At 32.6% G+C, this 23953-nt stretch overlaps 1 pseudogene; it reads right to left on the bottom strand.

The window, feature by feature from the left end:
- Positions 1–378: 378 nt before the first annotated feature.
- LOC124365024 lies at positions 379–22730 on the bottom strand (annotated as a pseudogene).
- Positions 22731–23953: the final 1223 nt, after the last annotated feature.

The raw sequence follows: 23953 nt of genomic DNA, 5'->3' as shown, positions 1-23953 counted from the left end.
TTTTATCAGATAAAAGTAATTATATTTTCTGCATAGTTATATGGAGACGAATTTGCCATGAGTGGATACTTTGTAGTAGTACACTGATTCCTAAAATAGTATTACATTACAATTCGTGTTTTTGGAAATTACAACTGACTTACTAGTAGACATAAAAATATTATTCTGTTTGGTTTAAATTATTCTGTTGTAGTCTGTATTATTCCTTCAATTATTATCCTTTCGTACTCATGGTCATTGCTATTTAAATTTTAGTTTCCATTTGCAAACATAGTGACCTCAAGTCCATCCGTTAAACAACTTAATAGAAGTACTTAAAATGCTATAACTCATTTAATCAAGAAGACATGCTTTTAAATCTTAAAAACTTAACTCGAGAATGCTTTTATACTATTAATACTTTCTGTACCAATTATGTTTTTCTTTAAGCATACAATTAAAAGGATTTTTACAACATCTCACAAAATTTGTTTTGTATTTTTTAATTAAAAATACTCTCCAACTCACCTCTCCCGGTAGACAGAACACAGACTCCTCCGACACCAGTTTCTCAACAAAGTCCAGAGTTGATGTCATTGTTGGGAATTGGTTCATGTTAATTCCGACCTAGAGTGTGACACAAGCATTAGTAGAGAGATTTTTTCACTAATTGCTTTTATCTACATTAAGTAATCTACACAAAAAGGTAGGCTATATTTATTTTATACAGTGTAAAATAAAAAAGTTAAACTCATATTTTGGCGTCATATTAATTATTGAATATTGTCTTTTTAGGTTTTTTTTGCTGTAGTTGTACATTTTCAAAACTGGCTATACTATAATGAATTGTGGGATTTTATTAATTTTCAGTGCTAAGCAGTACTTTGGGGGTTTAGGTCTCATGAATCTTAATTGAGACTCCCATACTGTCAATACGAGTCACAAACATTGCTAATACGAGTGAAGACATAGTCCCTTACCTTTAGTTGAGTGTCTACTACTTTTGGATCATTAGAGAACGCATATTTCTCTTACACACATATTATTACCATATGTGAGTACGGTAAATCGTTTAAAAATTTGTCACTGTGAGTTATCTATCCTGTAAGGACTACAGAAGTAAATTTCATCTTCATAAAGAAATTATTTATGCCCATAATAAATTAAATTAACTGTACCCTCAAGTAAAATGAAGGTATTACAATTTGAACATTTTGAATTATAATTAATTTTGTATAGTATTTTCAGAAGTGAGTACTTTTGGAAACAGTAATAAACTCTACTAATATAATTGTAAAATAATATCCTTGATTCAGCTATAATTATTTGAAGAATACGTTGTTTTACTTTTTTTATTGGACCAATGTATTATTTTGCAACACAAATAACAAAATTTAAATTTTTAGAAAATTTAGACTATTATTTTACATAAATGTAGTCCAAAATAATTGATATTAAAATTAGGTTGTTAAACCATTTATTTCAAAACAAAAATAAGAACACATTTTAATAAAAAGAGGAATTTAAAAGTCTGTTTCATGCTACTTTTTTATAATAGCATTATAGAAGAAGAAAACTAAAAGAACATATCTAGATCAATGAGACACACTTTTTGTCTATTGAAGTTCAAAATTGTGGTAACGCTTATTTTGTGATACATTACTGGAAAGGGAACAAAAACCAATTAGTTTGGTGCATTTTGGTCTTTATCTAATTCGTTTTTAAGATATTGGAGATACAAAATTTGAACTTTTTCTAATAATGATTTCTATTAAAAGATTTCTAAAGTTCTGAATGATAAGGACTTTTAAGGCAAAAATACAGATACGTTTCAATTTAGAATTGGTGATCAATCCACTTAAGATACTCCAATGTTGATTGTTTATTGTTAAAAAATTAGCTTACAAATTTTTGATCGTATCACGATTTTAACACATTTATGATGCCGGCTAATTTCTGGATATTTTATTACAGAGAACCATAATATTTTTTAAACGTTAAACATCTAAGTATAACGAGAAAAGTTTGTGGGCTTCGCAATTTTGCACAAAATAATATTTCAGTATGTTTTTTCAATGTTTATTTGTACCCCAAGTGATATTAAAAAAATTAATTTACCTAAAAAATTAAGCAATCCAGTACACAACAGGGTACACATTAGTCTGAAGTGTTTCTTTAAGTGCGAATTCATATTTCACAAACCAAGTAAGGCAAACAATGAAAACACCCATAGTAAAATACTTAATGTGTATTGCATCAGGGACTTTATAAAAGCTCAGTGTGTACCCGATTGGGTACACTACAGCAGTTATGATATTATCGTGTGTATCCGATGGGGTACATGTCGTGAATATCTTAAGCCACTGAATAAAAGAATTTGAAATGTTAATAATGTTATACCCTCAGTTTTTAATAATTTAAACTAGTATACAATTAACCAAATAAATAAACCAAATCAATTTTAAAGGTAATAACTCACCATCATGTACATGGCTCCTTGAGGCATCGTTGGCTTCAAACCAGGAATTTCCGAGAGCATTTTAAAAGCTAATGAGGCATTTGTCTGAAAATAACATTGTAATGATCAGAAATCGCTTTTTCCATGAAAGAAACTACTAGCAAATCTTAACCCCTTGTGTACTAAATATGTGTAATATTTCCATGAACATAACCAAATAGAAACTTGTATTTTTGTTGTGTTCTCTAAACTATCATAACTGTTATCAAACAATTATTTAAAGAGTCTGTTGATAAAACTTGTATATAACTATAACTAGTATAACTATTTTATTCTAAAAAGAGAGCAAGCTCTCTACAGTACTGATATACAACCTACCTGCAAGGTATTTATTGTGTTATTGAAGAAAGACTCGGGGTGTATCGCTGAGGATCTTAGGCAGTGCTCCCTGCACTAGAGTATTACTTCCTATTATCCTCATGCTCAGGTTTTGTAGTCCTGTACGAATCTAAAACCATCAGTGATCTTATAAATCTTTTATTCTACATTTGAACATTGTACAGTAGTGATGTATCTTATTTCGGTTTCATTCACTGCATTAAAATAAGCTTACCTCTTCTCTCCAAATATATTGTTCCGGTCATGGATGGACAATCCATCCCATTCTCCAGCCTGGAGTTAGAAACCTTTAAAAAAATCACATCATCAGTTAGTTTTTATTTTATGATCACAAAAATCACCATTTTTTATTAAACATCATATAGAGAGTTTTCAATTAATCTCAGGATACTAAAAGTATTTAAAAGAAAAAAAAATTAGTTTCACAGTATCACATACTACAATACAAGTTTTAATTGTTACTGTGCAAATAATTTGTAATTTCGGTTTTAAATATTACTTAAAAAGTTCCATTGGATATATTATTCATTAAAATTAAACTTTTGATATGCTCAGTATGATTGTGGCTGTACTTATGTTAATCATTAATCTGAGTATAAAAGGGGGTTTTTAAACTTGAAGTACATCGCAAAGTTCAGTGATAACACAATATTACCTTTTAGTAAGACCGCTGCAAGATAGAATCGGCACATCAGTGGAGAGAGAAGCCATCGGATGGTACTTGTGTCCAGGAAATACCTGTATCAATGATATAGTTAGTAATTTATGTGTATTGTAATGATTATGTATTAATTTGTTGACAATTAAAAGTTCAAGATATGTACCTATAATACCCATTAGTATTATTATGTTTTATGAGTGCATTCCAGGTCTCGAACTGAAGGTTTAATTAAAAAAATAAAACATGATAATTTGGAGTTTTTGTAACAATGACATTTATAGAATACAATGGAATAATTATTATTTGTATTGTACTGGTAAATTCAGAAAGAAACATTTGATCCTGAACAGTTTAAAAAATGCAATATTAGTAAAAGTTGCTCATACAACTTCAAAACCTTGATAGAAAATATAAAAAATAGGTTTATAAAAAATGGATTTTAAAAAATCGCTCTTACATTCGTATTATCAAAACCAATCAAAATTAGTTTCTATTAGAGGAGGCTTCAGTAATAAGCTAAAGAAATTAGACTTTTAGGACTGGCACAAAATTAGTGCAATTAAATTTTTCGTTTTTGATATTGCTTAGCATATAATATTTACAATAAACAGTGGTTCAGTGTGAAGGATTTGTTTAATGAATAGATTGAGTAGATGAACCAGGCCATACATTTTGTGTGCTTCTCTCATCAGTAACAAAACACAAAATGAGTGGTAAGGTGACTTTGGAGACCAGTCCTTAAAATTCAAATAGCAGAACCGAAATTCTTAATAGTCTCCAATCCAAAAGTTACAGTTAAATATAATAATCTGTAGTTTTTTAAATATAATAATCTTATACGTAATTCAAAACAAAATAATTAATGCAATATTTAAGATGATGCAGCTTGTTGCCCAAGTTACATTTATCTAATATGCATCATTTGCTTTATCACTTATGTTATTTGTCACTTATGTGATTTCATTTCATAATTATTTTAAGTGAACTGAAAAAAATAAACTAGAACCAGTACTTAAAAATCAGATCATATAAGTGTACAGTAGATGATCAGTTCAAACATTTTGTTTCCTGAAGAATGATGAATTCCCTTCCGTTTGCAAGTGGTTCACAGATGGGTCTGGCTGGGATAACTGCACATTATATCTACTATAACCTCTGTTTACCACCAAAGTTCCGTACCAGGTGTTCGTAGATCTCATCTGCAATGATGGGTACTCTGTGATGTTTGGCCACTTCCAACACGGCTGATAAGTGTTCTGCCGAGTACACAGAGCCACAAGGGTTGGAGGGGTTGTTGATCACAATAGCCACAGTGTCCTCGGTCTATCTGACGGTCCAAATCATCCAAGTCTATTTCCCAATTCTGGTCGGGCTATAACGGTAAAATCAGTAATGAATGAAACTTAATTGTTAAAATAATACAATATAAATAGCCAATTTAAGGCAATTTGTGATACTTTGTGATGATCTGTTTTTTGACTTTTGGTATCAATGGCGTGTCTGCCTCTTATCCCTCAACTGTAGGAAGAAGATAAAATAAATGAAAATAAAATTGTTCATATACTTTGCAGATTTGAATTGCTTATTTCAATCTGATTCGCTATAACGGTAAATCAGTAATGAATGAAAATTAATTGTTAAAATAATACAATATAAATAGTCAATTTAAGGCAATTTGTGATACTTTGTGATGATCTGTTTTTTATGACTTTTGGTATCAATGGCGTGTCTGCCTCTTATCCCTCAACCGTAGGAAGAAGATAAAATAAATGAAAATGAAATTGTTCATATACTTTGCAGATTTGAATTGCTTATTTCGATCTGACATAGCTAAGAAAACCCCTGAAATAGCTGTAATCAGGTTCAGCAGTAACTGAGATAAGGTTGGCGAGCCTGCATATGGATCACGGATCACGACACTTTAATGAAATATCAGTATAGATTTTAAAATGTAACTATTCAATCAGAGCCCTAATGTTTTGACGATAAGCATATTGCTATACAAATCATTAATATTAACACTACTATTACTTAAATTTGTTGAATCCTATTGCATACTACAGTATATTTAAAACCATGCTAGCACTGATTTGAGTCGGAAAGTAAGAACCTATCTTTATTTGACTTGTTTAGTCCCAGAGGCAAGCATATGTGTTAATTAAATGTATTGTGAAATTTATAAGTTGGACTTAAAGCAACAAGGTTTAGGACTTTTTCTGAATAGTATTACTACCTATGAAGGTTATTTTATAAGAGTAGAGAAAATAAATATGCTAGTTGGTTCACGTTAAATTATTGTCACATAATTGACTGAGCGTTAGCAAAGCCTATTACTGAAGGGAGTGGAAAAGTTTCATTTCTGTCTGTCTGCACAATATCTTGAGAATAATCTGACCTATAAACTAGAAATTTTGCATGAAATCTCAGGAAGCATATTATGCGACAGGTGGTTTGGTGCACTCCTTGTATAAAGGGAATAGAGGTAATTTTTCCATATCCTCTGTCAGAAAAGATTCTCTAATTATAGACATAGATTTTAAACACTCGTTTATAAATTTAATAAAATTATAAAAGTTTTGTTTGGAACGATATTTAAATATTCGGTTGCAATTGGATATGATGTTTTAATTACAAATTTTAAAATTCAGACTCATGGAAAATGATGATAAAAGTGGACTGTAAAATATATGTCATAAAAATATTTTGTTATTTAAACTACCTAACTGTTTGTCAAGATTTTGGTTCACATTTTCCAAACATATTCTACCCTATAATACATTACATGCCTTGACATAATAAGTAAGATACATAACTTAAAAAAGCAAGTTAATGTCTCCCTCAAAAATACTGTATGCAAGATGGATTCGGCTTTTTCAAAATAAAATTCTCATTGTTTAACATGTAGTTTAATCCGTCAATAATTTAAATTCCAGATTGTTTTTGACATTTTTTAGATTTTTTAAAGATTTTTTACTTAAAAACTACATTGTTTTCATCATTCTGGTTGAAAAATTTTGTTGATAAGATAAATAAATTGATAAGTTTTCATAATTTTAGATGGGAGCTCTGGTTTCTCCAGAGTGGAATAAGTGTTTGGATTAATAAAATAATGTTTATAATTCCCTCTCAGTTTAAGCAATCATGTAGCAAACAAAATTAGACTACCTACACGTTTACAAAAACCTGATTGGGGCTGTTTTAAAATACAAAAATCCTTTATATAACACAGTAGGTAACAGTCAATACTGACCAGCAGTTGGTAGGTCTTGACGTTGATACCCAGTCCTTCAGCCAGAGTGCGGTAAATAGAGAAGCCTGGACAGGGTACAAGGATAGTCTGGCCTGGGTTTGCCAACACGGTAATACATAGATCAATGGAACATGAACATCCACTGCAGAGCACCACATCCTAAGGGCAAGCATACAATTTCTTAATTCCTTAATTAGTAAAAGTTTGGTGTTTGGGTTTTAAAGAAGAAAAAAAGAAAATGTTAGGGTATCATGTTGAAGAAATAGATGAGAAAGTTTCTAAAACTACAAATACAAATTTTAAGCTATATTCACGACTGCAAAACTCAAATTCAATCTTAGTGTGCAATGGTTCTCCTATTACAACCTTATTTTTAGATATAGGTATATTATATAAAAAATATTTGCAAATTCGCTTTTAAATCTTGCAAGGACTGAGGTAAAACTGCCATCAGATTTAAATTAGTTAAAAAGTATTAGTCTGAAATGTTTTAGAACAAACTTTAAAATAATATATTTCTTAAAAATCAAGAGATCTTGATTTTTAAGAAAATGAGTTTTGAGTTTACAAAAATGATACATAACAAATCAAATTTACAGCACATATGAAAACAAACTGATGTGTTTTAAATTGAAATGAATAGGGTTTGTTGTATTGAATAAACTGTCTTACAAAACTAAAACTCACAATTTACCCCTCCAACTTAAAATAGTAAATATACATATTTAATTTTACGCCTTATTTCAAATTTTTTCATTAAGGAACCATACATTATCATGAGTTGTGATAAAAAAGAATTAAAATAATATGTTGTTATGTAATATATAGGATAACATTTACTTTTCTCCAAGAAATGTTTTATTTTAAAAACTCTGGTTAATTGTAAAGAAACAGAATTAGAAAATAAGGGTAGAGAAATTGATCTAAAAAGTATTTAAACCTTTCTAACAGAACATCTACATTCATTAAAAATCACAGAGTTATTAAGATTTAAAAATACTTATTAGGTAATAGCCACGAGATTAGTAAAGAAACTGAACATTGAGAATCTCATAAGTATGAAGTAACTCAAGCACCACGGTCAAGCCAGTAATTTTTTCATCAGCTGTTATCAGTTTCAGCTGTTCAGAACTATTGTCAGCTTAAAAAATTATTCAATATCTGTCTCAACCTGTAGTTGGAATTGATAGAATCACGTACAACTCACCTTCCACAGTACAATTAATTAAGAAGTAATCAAAAATATTTTGTCCAAATAAAAGTAATTTACAGTTGCAAATGTAAGAATAATATAATTTTTCCGACCTTGTACCTTATCTGGAAAGAATGAATTTTGTTTTTGTAAGATTCGACTTTATTCCAACCTCATGCTTGCAGTCAATAACAAGCCTCTGTGAGGATTTTATGGAATCTAATAAGAAAGAAAAGTGTACAGTCCTTCGGATCTACGAGTATAATCAAGGGTGCAGTGCTGGGTGAAGACAAACCAAAAACTGTAGTTTCACTGAGATTAATGACTACGTCCACGTCCAGCCAACAGAAATTGCTACAGGAGCGCTACCTATGTTTTGCAAATGCTAGTTCCTTTGTCTGGCCGCTAGATCATGCTGTAAACAGTGTTTCAGTGAAACTTCTGTGTTTTATCTATTCTGTGGTGCTGGGTTGTCAAAAACGATAACAAGCTCAGGTCACCTGCAAGCTAACTGATGCTGACACTAACCCAACGATGCTGGTCCATAACCACTTGGCTATCGGCTTCTATACAACGTATACTGTACAATTTATTGCACCAGCTTAAGATAATTAAAAGTTAGCGCTACTCTGATGATAAACTCAGCTCACCTCAGGACTAACTTGTAGACCTGAACATGACGAGTACTTGGCAACTGCTTCCCTTGCTTCTTTGTACCCTGTATTACAAAAACACAATAGTTAGAAAATATATAGGCTAAACAGACTGTATTTGCGTAATATGTAAATATTCCATTACGTAAAATTATTTTACAATAAGTCTATATCATAATTAATTGTATTAGGAGAGTAATGTTTTTACAAGTAACTTTATCAGGCAGATATGCATACATGCTCTTGATTTGTGTCCCCTAAGTGATTGATCTTATAGAATTTGGATTAGAAGATCATATTTTTGAACATAAACTAAGGAAAGAGTTGGACTGTAAAGTTTCTTAAAAAATTAACGTCGAGAGGTTTCACTGAGTGGACAGGGGTGTCTGCTAGATCTGACACATGTGTAAACAAGTCTGACGTTAATATTATTTGAAGTAATAACATTCTTTCTGGATTGTTTAGTTCATTAACAGATATGCCACATCTTCCATAATAATAACAACATTTAATGGGATTTGTAGTATATTTATAGAAAAAATATATAAAGAAACATAGGACAAACAGTTTTTGGTCATCATGATCAGTCGATGAACAATAACTACCGGATATATATAACATAATGCAATAAAAACTATAGTTCACTGAGACAAGACTTACAAGCTGTTCAAATGTGATATGTTAGAAGAAGCATTAATAAACCATCAAGTTTCTACGAAAGAATTAGAGTTAGCTACTAATGAGCATTCTTGATATATAGCCACAGGGTGAACAAGCCAGACCTGTAGCTATTTAACAACACAATCCTTTAGTTACTACATATTGATAGGCTTAAGTTCTAGCATAATGGTGTTAGTATTAGTCCAGGAAACGAAAACCAATTTCCGTTGTTTAAGAGCAGGGTGTATTGGCGGCCATCCTGATTTTAGCCCCTTCTTTGTAGTGATAGAATTATCCGAGATGTACTATTTAAAAAATATATATAATATGCATCCAAACGCCTTTTTTGTAGCTTTTCAAAATATTTATTGGTTGTAGAAAACCATAACGATACAAAAACAAAACTAAATCGCCTTTTAATGCGTATTGATAAGTTTTTTGTGACAAAATGGAAGGCTTACAAATTGGTAAAACAATCAAATTATAATTGTTTCCAAAACATATATCTGTTTCACTTAAAAGCGACCTTCAGATACTACTATCTTTTACCACGACACCGTCAGAAACTTGAGGGACTGAAAATTATTGTGACTTAAAATTGGGTCATTATTTTCTTTATCTCGTTGGTTGACGTTGATGTAATTATTATTTGCATGTTGAACGCTTGGTTTTAAACATCTCAGTAAAACATAATAACCTGTCAAAAAAGAGTTATTTGAAACTCCTCAATATAACTCCTCGTCCTGTATTGACTCCTCAAAAGCTAGAGCGACTGAAATTCGAGTTCTTTCTCACGGCGAAGTCCTCTAACGATTTCACTCCAAAATATGTTTTATACAATAGAATTTAGATAGTAGAATAGATCCATCCCAGTCCTCCTGCTAAACTTTCATGTTGATTTGAGGAGTTGGCCCCACACGATTTATATCTTAGAAGGTTTTAATAAAAAATTTTAAAAATTTCAGAGCATAATGTAACCATCCAAATACCGATTGTAAAACCTTTAGGTTACATGTAATTTATTAACAATCTCCTTACCTGAGGCTGGAGCGTATCCGTTGTATCGCTGACTGTCGACACTCTCGTGGAGCGCTGAGATCGCTTCGTTGGGCGGTGACAAGTTGCCGAATACTGTAGGATCACCTGTAAGATAATAATTGTTTTGTTAACTCGTTGGCTACACCGACACAAATGTGTTGCAATCCACAAAGTTAAAGGTGGTATAAAACAGATATTACAAATAATTAAATTTACGATTTATTAGAGCACCTTACACAATGTCACCTAGAGTGTTAAGACTGATAATTTCGACGCTATGGATCTGCGACTAGCATACATGCACATTGGCGAATAGCATTAGTCTAGAAGTCGAAACTGTTAGGTTGACTTGAGGTTTAATAACAACTTATTAACACTACGATTAAACGAGTACGCATGTTTGTCTAGTATATACGATTTAAAATGTACAGGTATACTGCCCAATGAGCACCATCAACATCCATTCAAGCGAATAATTAGCACTACAATAGTAACTTTCAGGTTAAAATAAATAATAATGTAATGTAATCAGTTCTTGATGGGTTTATTTAATTAATAGATTGCCATATACGAAATGTTATTAGCGTATTATTATATATTTATTGTATTGTATTTATAATACGAAGTATATAATTACATATTATACAAATTAAAAAAAATCTCGACAGAACCTATACTCAAGAATCCATTGATAACGACAAACATTTAATATTTTCTTCAAAAAGCGAAACTATTATATTTTGTACGTTGTTTTGAAGAATATATATGTGTAGAACTAACTACACATATTTGTTTTCTAAAAATCCTATATATATATTATGTTATTCAATTATATTTAAGATATATATACGTAGTATATCTAGATTATATTTGCTTTTTCATAATACTACTCCAAATGTAGTTTGTTGATTTTGATAAATAATGGTATCAGTTTACAAACGCACATCACAAAATTCCTGCTAGTAGACAAACACAAGAGAGATAAAGAATAGATGAAACGAGACCTGGATGGATGACATTTGAAAGATCGTAACAAAAACATAAGCAAACTGAGAGCACCAAGCTTACAAGAGGTGACAATGCCATTAAATTAAATTATTGATATTTGTTTCACATTCTAGCAGTGTCATCAGTTTCATTTCCCTAAATCACCGTCAACATAGATAAAGTAGTCAATTACCAACAGAATGATTTCTTTTACCGTTTCTACCGACCAAACGTACATTTAAGTAGATAATAATAAACGCTTCTTGGGGTAAATTATAAACAAATGCAGCTAAAGGTCATTACATATATATGTATATAATGACATTAGAATCTGCCTACAAAATGCGCTATTTTATATTAACGTATCTATATGTGCTGACGGCTTATTTACGCATTAAATTTAAGCTTAGTACTGTAATTATAGAGGGTACTACCTTACATCCTACCAACTTCACAAAATATATAAAAATACATCCTCCAACAGTAAACACTGCAGTTCATCTTCGACTTCTGCCCCGCAGAAAATAACGGGACGCAGAATATAAAAAATAGAAAAAATTTTATATAGTAATTTAATTATAACTAGGGACGTGTATTTGTATAAAGTAATAATCTACTTCTTGTTAAATAATACCTAAAAGTCCCATAGTAATATACTGTAATACTAATTTACCAAAGAAACTATTAACAGTTGTTAATATTCCAAACTAATATGAAATTTGGAACAGTTAAACACACTTTGAAGTACTTGAGAAGACCTGTTACTGTACCTTCCGAGCTCAGCACAGTCGTAAACTCTTCAATCTTGTCTCGACTGGGGAGAAGAGAGGCTACATGGCAGACCTGCTGCTGAGAGAACAGCTGCAATGATAAAGGCGTACAAAACACAAGCACTTGCCATCAAATTGATGACACAAAATGGCTACCTTTGTTTGTCATGTACCATAATTCTCTCAACTATATTGTTTCGAGCATACGTTATGTACATCATTAATGCAAGAAAAGATTATAATGTGATAAGGTAGTAAAATTAAATATTTCCTAACATGATATTACAGTTTATATAGAGAATATATTTACTTAAACACATAAATAATATACCAGAAGAAAGATTTTACACCAATCCACCAAAAGTATTAAATACTAAAAATCTAATTACATACACTGCAGTTGAGGAATCATCTGATCAAATTCTTAATACGGTATATGGTTTTTTAAAGGACTGTAGGTGGCTACAGGATTGTAACCGAGTACATGCCGAACTTTTTCACATTTTCAACAGTTGCTGCAAGCTGAGAGGTTAGCGTTTCGGTTTATCACTCCAGGAACCAAGGTTCGAACCCCGGTTTGATCACGGCATTTTCCACACTAACAATAATCATCTGGACCAAGCCTTATATTCGATTAATACCTGTATTTTAAAGTGGAAGCGTGAAATAGTGTAATAAAATAGTTCCTTGTAACAAGAACGTAGCCAGGAAAAACTTTTGGGGTAAGGGGGCCAAGACAACTGATATTTTTCCAAAGTGGACAGAAAGTAAGGCCTCATTTTGTTCCTTAAAAAGTTCTTGACCCGTTAAGTATCTTGAGAACGATCTTTCAACAGTACATGTCAGTAATACAGAATTATTTAAGTAATAATAATAATAGTTTACTAAAAAAGTTGTTCAAACCATTAAAAATGTGGGGGGTCCGGACCCCTCGGACTCCCTCGCTGGCTACATCCTTGCCGTGTTAGAAGTTCCAATCATCCATGCACAAAAACAGGTATGTAACTTCAGCAGAGTACATAGGAAAATATAAAAGTTAATAAATTCACAGAAATACTTGATGCTCCTGATCCTACGTGATCCAGTGCATTTCCATACCATCTCAAGGTTAGCGCGGGGGGGGGGGTTTAAAACAGAAATTATTCATGATAGTGATAATATAAAATCTAGATAAACGCAAATAAAAATACTAAGATTACTATAACCTAATAATAATAAAAGTGTTATCAGTCGTCATCAGTGTTATGCTCAGACCGGGTTTTCGGACAACGTTGCCGGGGCCTCGCCACACGTCTATTTGAAGAGACCACGTCTACAGTTCGAGGACTAGCTGTGCGCGTGACCTTGAGTGTAAGGTGTTATGCGGGAGGGGTGGCGGGGTAGTATTATGCGCTGCGTCCCGAAAACATTTCCTGTGACACATAGGTAAAACCCTCCTTTCAGAAATCGTATTGGCCCAAATAACTCATCACACTCGCTAAAATCAGTCTGTTTTGTGACAGTGCTGATTGTGGTGGAATTAAAAAACAAGAGAATTTAAAATAATAGCAATAATAGGACTTATCCTTATTTTTCAGTTGTTATAGTGTTGTTTAATGTGTTTTTGAAAATAACGTATTTGTCAATACTAATCTGCAAATCGAAATCGTGAATTTAAAGTTGTTAAAGAAATTGTCGCGCCTTCATCTCAGCGGCTAGCACGTAAACGCAACCCGCCACACAGATAGCGTTTATTTGTTGAAAGGGTAGTATTAGGGCCCTACGCGCACAGCTAAAGTCCTCGAACTGTACTTCTCGACGGATTCGGTACATCTTCAGCGCGGACGCGCTGTGTCGGGACATGATAGGGCCCGTTCGAATATCTTATTCGGGGCCCGTCAAAGCTGAGTACGGCCCTGGATGTTTATAAGTAAAATGTTATTGAACTTGAAAAGGGCGCAGCTATGAGGTGCATTCAGACGTTGACAGACGAAGTTATTTTGAGTATCTCTAGTTCGTCCTTCCAATGCGATCTAGAAGCATCAGAACATAATAACAAACAGATTACACGTATCTTCACATACGTGTTACTGTGATATTACCACAACAAAAGCTTTTCTAGTAACATTTTGAGTTGGAGATGAGGAACTGATATAGCTATTGCCGCCATTCACTGTTAGGTTGTCTAAAGGAGATAATTTTAGGAATATTATAACATCACTGCGTTTTTATACGATATTTGCTCATATTTATTTAAGTCATAAAGTTATTAGACTATATACTAGGTCTAAGTATTACGTTTTTAAAAGTTGACGTTAAGTATTCCTTTTAAAGATTAAAGCATGCTTTGAAAGTGATAAATAATGATCAAAGAGCAAAGATTTCGTTGATCGGTTAATCTATATAATCTGTTTCTGAGGGACTTGATTGAAAAGGTTTACTTGTTAAATTTAAAGTTAAGTGAAAGTTCAAAGCCCCCGAGACCCTTGTCGCCCTCTACAGGTATATTGTGGTCTACAGCAACTAAGAAGCATTGTTCGAATTGGAACCGAGTCCACAGTGCATGTCACGTTTTGGAAAGAGAGAGTATGAAGCCTCTGTTCGTACGTCATCCGCTTTATGGGTATTCTCAGTAGTGGTTTATTTCAACGTGATGTTAAATAAACAGGGAATAATCAATAATACGAAAACTAAATGAAAAACAGCTCTCAATATGGGCCATGTCGTGTCACAGTAAATCTACTCTAAATCAATGATTTATTATTCGATTTAAATAATTTTGGCGTCATTAGATTTGTGATAATATCCACTAAGAAGTGTTATTCTTGTAGTTCTTGAGAAAAACTGTTGGATATTCAAAGTTTAAAAGTTGTAATGGCCGCCATTTTCAAAATACTAAAGATAGTTCTATGATATTTTTTTAGTAACTGGCCTTGTTATAAACATTTGAGCCAGATTTGCTAAAATTTAATTTATTGGTTTTTAAGATATGAAATTGTTTATTAAAAACATATACAGACGGATAGATAGGAAACTAAGCATCGGAGACCCATGATAATATGGTGAAATATGTTTGTCTTGATCTGAGCAATAACGCGGTATACCTTGTCCAGAGAGTTTCTGTTTGTGACCCAGTGCGTTTCCATACCATCTCAAGGTCAGCGCTGGAGGTGTTTTGAAAACAGATATTATACATAGTAAACAGCTCTATGGATTGTGTTTACTTTAACATCCTGTTTGCTAAGTGATATTGTTTGCTCACATCTAAAACGCAACAGTAGTCCGTAGTTAGTTCCAGTTCCAGCTCCGGGGGCCAGAACATGTTTGTTGGCAGTTTTCCAGTACTTCATTCCAGAAACCTGTCGGTCGACTAGCCTGTCGGTGGCATTTGCCAAGCTGCTCCAACTTCATTTGCATCCTCGCAGATTTCACAAAAATCTGCAAGTTAGCGCGAATAATTTCATTCCTATATTCAACCACAAGCTAACGACAATGAATAGTCTACTGCCATAGCCTGTGTATTACGCAGATGCGCATTACCGTATGTTTACAATACTACGCACATTGCAGACTGTAACAACTCCCTCCTTCCTGCACTCTTTTTCGTAGACAACTACATATATAACCTTTTTTGTGGGCGTTTATTCTACTTTGTTTGTGTAACGTTTTAAATAATAAAGTGTCTTTAAAAATACAAATAACACTTTATACAAAAAGTGAAAACATCAATATATAACTGCTTTTGGAATTGCAATCTTTTAAAATGATTATTACACGTTGCTGTCCAACAGAACGATTCATCAAAGTCCTGGCCTTCATAAAAACTGCGTCATCATTTACTGTAGTAAAACTCTTTTTTTAAGTAATAATAGATTATACAATTGTAAACATTTGACGTTGGGCTTATTGAAAGCCTAAACATGTCCTACGAGTATACTAACAAACGTGGAATAAACAAATTAGCAAATGCGCACATGTATGTTGTTTACATATTTCAGTAAGTTACCTACGCATGTGATGACGTAATTTTGCGAGATTAGGTATTTTAATAAGTAGTTTCAACGTTGTAGTTTAATCTATGGTGTCGATTTCCTAAGAAAATACCAAAGCGTATCTGCCAAAATACCAATTTAACAACATGATTTGCAAAATAGTTTGTTTTATTTATAGAATTAGAATATGGGGCATAGCAATTAAAATACCAAGACAACTAAAATTTTCTGAGCATGGGTTGGACAACCTGGAATGTTGTACTCTGTACGAGCTGTTTCTGTAAAATAAACCTCGAAATCCAGCTTAAGGGTACTGTCAAACGTTTAGACTAGGGGAGTTTTCAAACACATGTCGGTCAATACATTGTGATAGCTTTGGGGGTATAATATATCTATGTGGGGTTTGAATAAATGTTTAGTAAAGTTTTAAACTCTCAGTACCGGCAGTACCGCATAATGTTTGGACTGGATTTTCCCCAAATATCACCGTCATTTGAAACCATCAGATTTATTGATTAGGTATAGGATTAACAGAGTGTAACAATGATTGTAGACTTGACCCTGGTATATCATTGATTAAGTGATACTTATGCTTTGACTTAAACAATTGTTGTACCCATAATACAATATGTAATGATTTTATTTTTAATTAAACATCTAAAGAATATTCAACTTAAAGTGGTGGCTTTGTTATCAACTTATATTACATTTCTAAAAAAAATGTGAACATTGCAAATACCGAAAACATACCATATCAAAAACTGTATTCGTATCAGTATGCTTTGGTTTCAAAATTATTTCAGTACGTTGCCGCTTTTAGATTATTCCCAAAAGACAAATAACAACGAAAACAGCGCTAATCAAAGTATTTGTCAAAGGTAACGTAATTAGAAAAAGCCTATCTTATAGGAAGTGTAAGAGGACTGCAAGATCAAAAACATGAGTCTGATCAAAAATAAGGTATATCACTTAAAGTATGCTAAAACGTTAAACGGTCCTGTTAAAGTAAAAACTCTTGTTTTAAGTCTAGGACACCTTAACACAACTTAAGATACTTAAGATTAACTAAAGATATGAAAGTCCTTATTAATTATACTTTAAATTAATTTATTGAACATTCAGTTAACATTTAAATTTGTGTGACATAATATACTCTTGGGAAAATGGAACATTTAGGACATTTTGCTTGGCACTAATGACTACAGAAATGCGAAGCGAATTCGTCGGCCTCGCTATGGCACCACTCTTACGTACATGTAAAATGGATGGTAAAACATTCTACACTATATAAGTAAAATGTAGGTTAAAATCTTATCTGAAAAAAAAAAAAAATTAAATTTGCAAAAGGTCGATGACCTGAACTCGACGTCCTTCTTGTTGCCCAGAAATCAAACCCGTTTCGCTCTTTCCCCCTCCCCCATCCACGACCTCCAAACGTGGCAATTTTCTTCTTCTTTTCAGCTGTTCTACGTATTAAGCCAACGAGGAATCAAATGCGCAATTTAATGCCTGTTTTAGTAAACACAAATAAAATAACACGTAATAAAACATTGTTATTAGGCCTCTCGACACGAATTGTGAAGATATGGTCTGAATATGAATGTGTCTTTAGCTTTTGGATAACTCAAAAAACAGTATATGATTCAATCCCTCTTCGTAAAAGAAAACCCGTCCACAAGGCAAGAAGATCGAGAAACTCAGCAAAGCGGGCAGGACTATTCCAATTTTGATTTTAGGTCGGTTGTTACTATTTCAGCCAATGCCCAACACTTTTGCTTTATTTACTTTCTGGGTACTATTTTATGGACAAGCTGCAATATATTATGCAGAAGAATAGCCATCGCTTTCTTAAACAAGTCATTTGGTCTGTCAAAATAGAAAGTCCCAGACGAATCCAGATTCTTTTCGGTGTTATCTCTTGTGGTGTAAATTTCCACTGGGCTATCAACAGCCTAGTTCAGTACAAACTACTCACCGACGAGATCAGGAATGCCGATGAAGACTGAATAATCAAGTTTCCAACCTTGGCCTGAACTTGTGCGAGGAACCTTGAGGGAAGTCACCTACATGTCATCCATTATATAATACATTTTGTTGTATAATCCAGTCGGAAAACTCAATTTTTTATGATCCTGTGCAGTGTACAGGGTCTGCAAGCAAGGATTGCGACATAACTGATTGCATATACTATTAAATGCAGTGACCTTGTCAGAAGAATCGTGTTATCGGTGTTGATTGATGCAATACGTTGATCACATTAATGTTCAATATTATTATAAACTTATAATTACTGTTTCTTTGACATGATGAAATTCTCCCTGTGATGCAAGTTATATGTATTGTAGTTGAGAATTATGTTACATACGAGTACTTCGTTTAAAAAGGTATTACGACATAAGACTGCCTATTATCATTAAACTTCACCTTTAGACTCTCTTCCATTGTTGAGAATGTTCAAAGCTTTATGATTAACATTCCTTATTATTTAATGATTTTATTTTGTCTTTTTCTGGAGATTCTAAATGATCATACTCTCTTCTAGATTGGTGGATGGTAGCAAACGAAAGATTTTAAATGAAATGTCCCACTGAGTGATAGGCCTACCTAAAAAAAATGTCGGAGTCAACTTGGATATTTATTTTTCACGATTATTCATCTTTTATGAAGATCTTTAATATGAGAAATCTTTTACTTGTTCCTACAAACCCACATGTTTGGGTGAGGGGTAAAAAGGTTATAATATATCACAATATACGCCCCTCTAATGTTAGTTTTTCACAAAATTTAAATAATGATGAGTATTTCAGTGAATGATTATAGCCGGTGTTTTTTGGCGTTTCAAAAATGATTAATCTCTTGCAAGAATGGATGTTTGAAGGGCATTTCTATGTAAATGTATTGTAGCAGTAACCGCATCGTATGCTATCTCATTTTAAAGATGTAGATTAAAGATTTGTAAAAATTAGAGGTATCTAAAAGGACCCCATGAAATAAAGGACCCTAAGAAAGTTAAAATTTTACCTTCTTTTAAACGGCACCCATTTCCATCTGATTCAAGGAAGGATCTAATCAAAACTTCCTTCATTCGGATTATCTCTTGGTTAATTAAAATTGTATCTAGAGTAACTGTTTCCTTTTGAAATAAGTGTTGGGTCGACTTTTATCTTAGTCAAAAAGCCGTTTATATAAACTAGTCTTATCGACATAGCAAATTTCTTAAAATTTTGCTATGTCGATAAGAAAGCACTGAAAACATTCTGAATTTTCAGAAGCAGCAACTTGGGTGATAGACCTTCATCGTTACATTTCATACAATATTTTCATGTTCAGAGTATATTCAACATAAACAAACGTTTGATTTACCATAAAATGGTAACTTAACGAGCTGTCATATATATTTTGTTTAAATAATGTAACTTGTGGTTGCAAATTCTTTCTTGCCCTGTTATAAGTCGCTTAAATTCAGATTTCCTTTGATTAAGGTAATTGAGATTTACAGTATTATCGGGTCGCTTGGAATGTCTGATCCAACTCAGACCCCTGCACCTCTATTTGTAATCATTTCAATTACTGAAATAAACTCAATACGATGTTTAACAAGATATTCAGCTATTTGACCCATGTCTGACCCAATGTGGAAGTTTGACACCAAAGTCTGAACCATGTAGAACCTCTGAACCTCAGATCCTATTTCACATACTGAAGTAAATGTAATTGTTTAACAAGTTATTCAGCTATCTGTCCAAGTCTCGCCCCATGCCGAAGTATGAAACCAAAGTCTGAATCATATTGAACCTCTGATGGTCATCTTATTTCACATAGTGAAATAAAGGTAATTGTTTAACGAGTTATTCAGCTATCTGTCCATGTCTGTCCTAGTTGAAATCTGACACAAAAATCTGAACAATATCGATGTCCTGAATCTCTGATGGTCATCTTATTTCACATACTGAAATAAAAGTAATTATTTAACGACATATTCTAATATCTTACCCGTGTCTGACCCCATTTCGAAGTCCGACCTATGCGAAACTCCCACACCTCTGATGATTATCTTATAACTCATACTGAAATAAAGTTAATTGTTTAATGAGATGTTTAGCTATTTGACCCATGTGTGAACGATGTCGTAGTACGATACCAAAGTCTGACCTATATCGAACTCCTGAACCTCTGATTGTCATACTATTTCACATACTGAAATAAAGTTAACTGTTTAATGAGATGTTTAGCTACTTGACCCATGTGTGAACGATGTCGTAGTACGATACCAAAGTCTGACCTATGTCGAACTCCTGAACCTCTGATTGTCATACTATTTCACATACTGAAATAAAGTTAACTGTTTAACGATATGTTTAGCTACTTGACCCATGTGTGAACGATGTCGTAGTACGATACCAAAGTCTGACCTATGTCGAACTCCTGAACCTCTGATTGTCATACTATTTCACATACTGAAATAAAGTTAACTGTTTAACGATATGTTTAGCTACTTGACCCATGTGTGAACGATGTCGTAGTACGATACCAAAGTCTGACCTATGTCGAACCCCTGAACCTCTGATTGTCATACTATTTCACATACTGAAATAAAGTTAACTGTTTAACGATATGTTTAGCTACTTGACCCATGTGTGAACGATGTCGTAGTACGATACCAAAGTCTGACCTATGTCGAACCCCTGAACCTCTGATTGTCATACTATTTCACATACTGAAATAAAGTTAACTGTTTAACGATATGTTTAGCTACTTGACCCATGTGTGAACGATGTCGTAGTACGATACCAAAGTCTGACCTATGTCGAACTCCTGAACCTCTGATTGTCATACTATTTCACATACTGAAATAAAGTTAATTGTTTAACGAGATGTTTAGCTATATTTCCTATTCCTAATCCTATTTCGAAGTCTGAAACCAAAGCCTGAACCACGTTAAACCTTTACTAGTTAATTTTATAATAGTAACTAGTACAAATAAAACCTAGATACAAATAAGGCGACTGTTAACAGAGATTTGTATCACCAAACTTTGTGGATATAAATTTGGAATAAAACTATAATAACTTTCAATTATAGTTAACTGTACGTGCGTTTTTTGCAATTGGATATTATTATACTAATTAAAATACGAAATTCTTTAAGATGTTATAATTCAATAAATTAAAATTGCTGAAGATAAAAAAGTGAATATTTTACGATTTTTAAAATATGTAAAAATGTATCCCTTTAAGCAGAGACGTATATATTTTAATGGTTTATAATTTTAAGAAACAATAATTTATTCGCATTAATGAAATACAATCTTAAATACACATGTTCAAATAAAAAAATCCCACGGAAATTCTTAATATATAGGCCCTAAATATAATGTAATTCCCACTAGCCATGTTTCAAATACATAGTGTAAATATTCAAACCCTTATCTCATGAAAACATAAATAAGTCGTTTAAAGAAATGTTGATGTGCAACGAAACATTTTAGAGATTTTAATCTTTACAAGACAATAACAAATAACAAATAGGAATCCGTTAAAATAAATACATATAAGCTGATACGAAAAGTTGCACTAAATACATGTATCACTATGCTATCTATGCCTTTGCAGTTATAGTTATAATAGCAGTTTAAAAAATTTGTATAACGCAAAATACCACTTACTACAAAATAATTAATTATATTAAACCATTTTCTTATTTACATTTGAGGAAAACGTAAGCTGGTGAGAGACATCAACAACTTTCTGATTCAATTTGCCTTTACGTTAATATGTTTCTAGTTTTCTTGTATTTCAGACGATACTTGAAAAAGTATTACATAATTAGATGTGTTACTCTATAAGCACCGTAACCTCTAGATCTCATGGACTCAGAGAGAAATTGTACAAAATAGTAAATTACGTCCAAAAACTATTTTCTTTGATCTAATGTCCTAATTCCGAAGTTTAGATAAATGTATTAATTTGTGTAGAACACTACATCTCATGTTGGAGTGCTGAAAATATATTTGAACATTTCAAAATAAAGTAGATATCTATTGAAATTGAAGTATAATAAATAAATAATTTTTATTTACAAATTTGAGAAAAAGTTAAAACGAAAATGTGTGTTGTAAAATACAAGATAGCAGCCATTAAGGATTTTTACCTGCAATGTAATAAAAACAGTTTTCATGTCTTTGTTTGGGGATACAAAATCCCAAACATAATTAGCTTTAAGTTGCAATTTTACATTAAAACACATGAAACGGTAGGTGGGAGTTGAAGAAGCACGGGACTATTGTAAACCATCGTAGAATAAAATTAGATAAGGAATCATTTTATTTTATCTCACAAGACAAATTAAGCAACATATGGTTCCTTTAAATGTGCAAACGTACAAAAGTCAAATTACCGTTGAAGTTGAATTTCCTTACTTACATATTGTGCATATATTTGCAAAATATTGTCACTGAATGTTCAACAATTTATGTAGTCGATGGATCACATGCTAACAATACTACGTGAAGTGTACAAGTTATAAGTAGTTACCTATAGAGAGCGCGATCATGTGCTTGTCTGGGTTGGGTTCTATGCGCAAGTTCTCCACTATGGCGCGGATGGGGTTGTGCGTGTTGCGCGCGATACTGGACGCGCCAACCGACCACTGCTTCTTTTGCTGCATCTCGCGTTCTGCTGCTTACTGAGGGCAGAACTGGTCGCCCGCTGTATATATGCAACCACAGGTGCCTGCGGTCACATGGCGGTGACACCACTCCAGCTGGTACAGTATACTGTAGCTTCTCCTCAAGTACCTGACTTAACCTGGAATATTTATTTTATTGCAAAACAAAGTTTTATTTTTAAGTTCATCTCTATCCCCTGCTCTACAAAATAAATAAAATGCTAGGAAGAATCATATGTTCTTTGTTTAAAGTTTGTTATTGAAGATGTAAGGTTTGAAAGGATAACATGATTCGCACATTTGCCATCGTTATAGGTTATAAAAGGTATAATATAACGTTTCGAGGATTGGAATCCATCCTCTTCGTCAGGTGTGGGAGGTATTGTTTTTGTATAATAATAAATCTTTATTGCGTTCACAATTTAAGAAAATTGTATACAATCGTCAATATACATGTAGTAAATAAATTGAACTGTATAAACCAATTTAAATACACGTCATTTCACTTTTAAAAAGGTTTTCAGATATGTTGATTACAATTTAGAACATAACTGAAGGACTTGACCAATTCATTTCAATTAACTTCAAGTTTGATCTCAGCGGCGCATCGTAAACTCTTCAACAGAGTAGAACATCCACAACACCAATAGGTTTCTCAATCGAGATTTGAAGTTTTTAGGATCATTAAAATTTTTTATTTCATCAGGGAGCTTATTTATCAACCTTACACCGATCTCGGATGGTAAACGTTCGAACGTGGCAGTCCTGTGCTGTTGAATACGGAAGTTTTACCCCTGCAGTATGCCTCCCCCACCTGACAAAGAGGATAAATGCCAATCCTCGAAACGTAGAATTATATTTTTTGTCACAATCTCTGAAAGATAATACTCTGGGCAGCTTGAGCCAACTTGAATTTTATAGGAACGCAAAGTTTGTTTTCGAGAAATCAATAGAAAAATTCTTTTTCTTCCAATAAAATAAAGATAATTTATAAGTCACACTAGTTTGGACAGTTAATGAAGTGTGGGGTTAGAAAAAGAGTTATAAAATACCAAAATATAAATTTTTTTACAGATCCTATTTTGGATTTTGACACTTAAATGTGACATTTTCAATCTATATAACTCGTCGGTTGGTGGCATATATTTATTATTGTTATGCCTGACGGACATAAGGGTGTCGAGCTAACAAGTATAGTACTCGTAAAAATTTAATAATTTGGTATTTTTTCAATTTCGTTACCCATTTTGAACCTCATCAAACATAGTG

Source organism: Homalodisca vitripennis, chromosome 6 (assembly GCF_021130785.1).
Source record: "Homalodisca vitripennis isolate AUS2020 chromosome 6, UT_GWSS_2.1, whole genome shotgun sequence".
In the NCBI taxonomy this organism is placed as follows: Eukaryota; Metazoa; Arthropoda; class Insecta; order Hemiptera; family Cicadellidae; genus Homalodisca; species Homalodisca vitripennis.
Note: the sequence above shows the minus strand (reverse complement) of the source record. Positions and strands in the feature narration are given on the sequence as shown.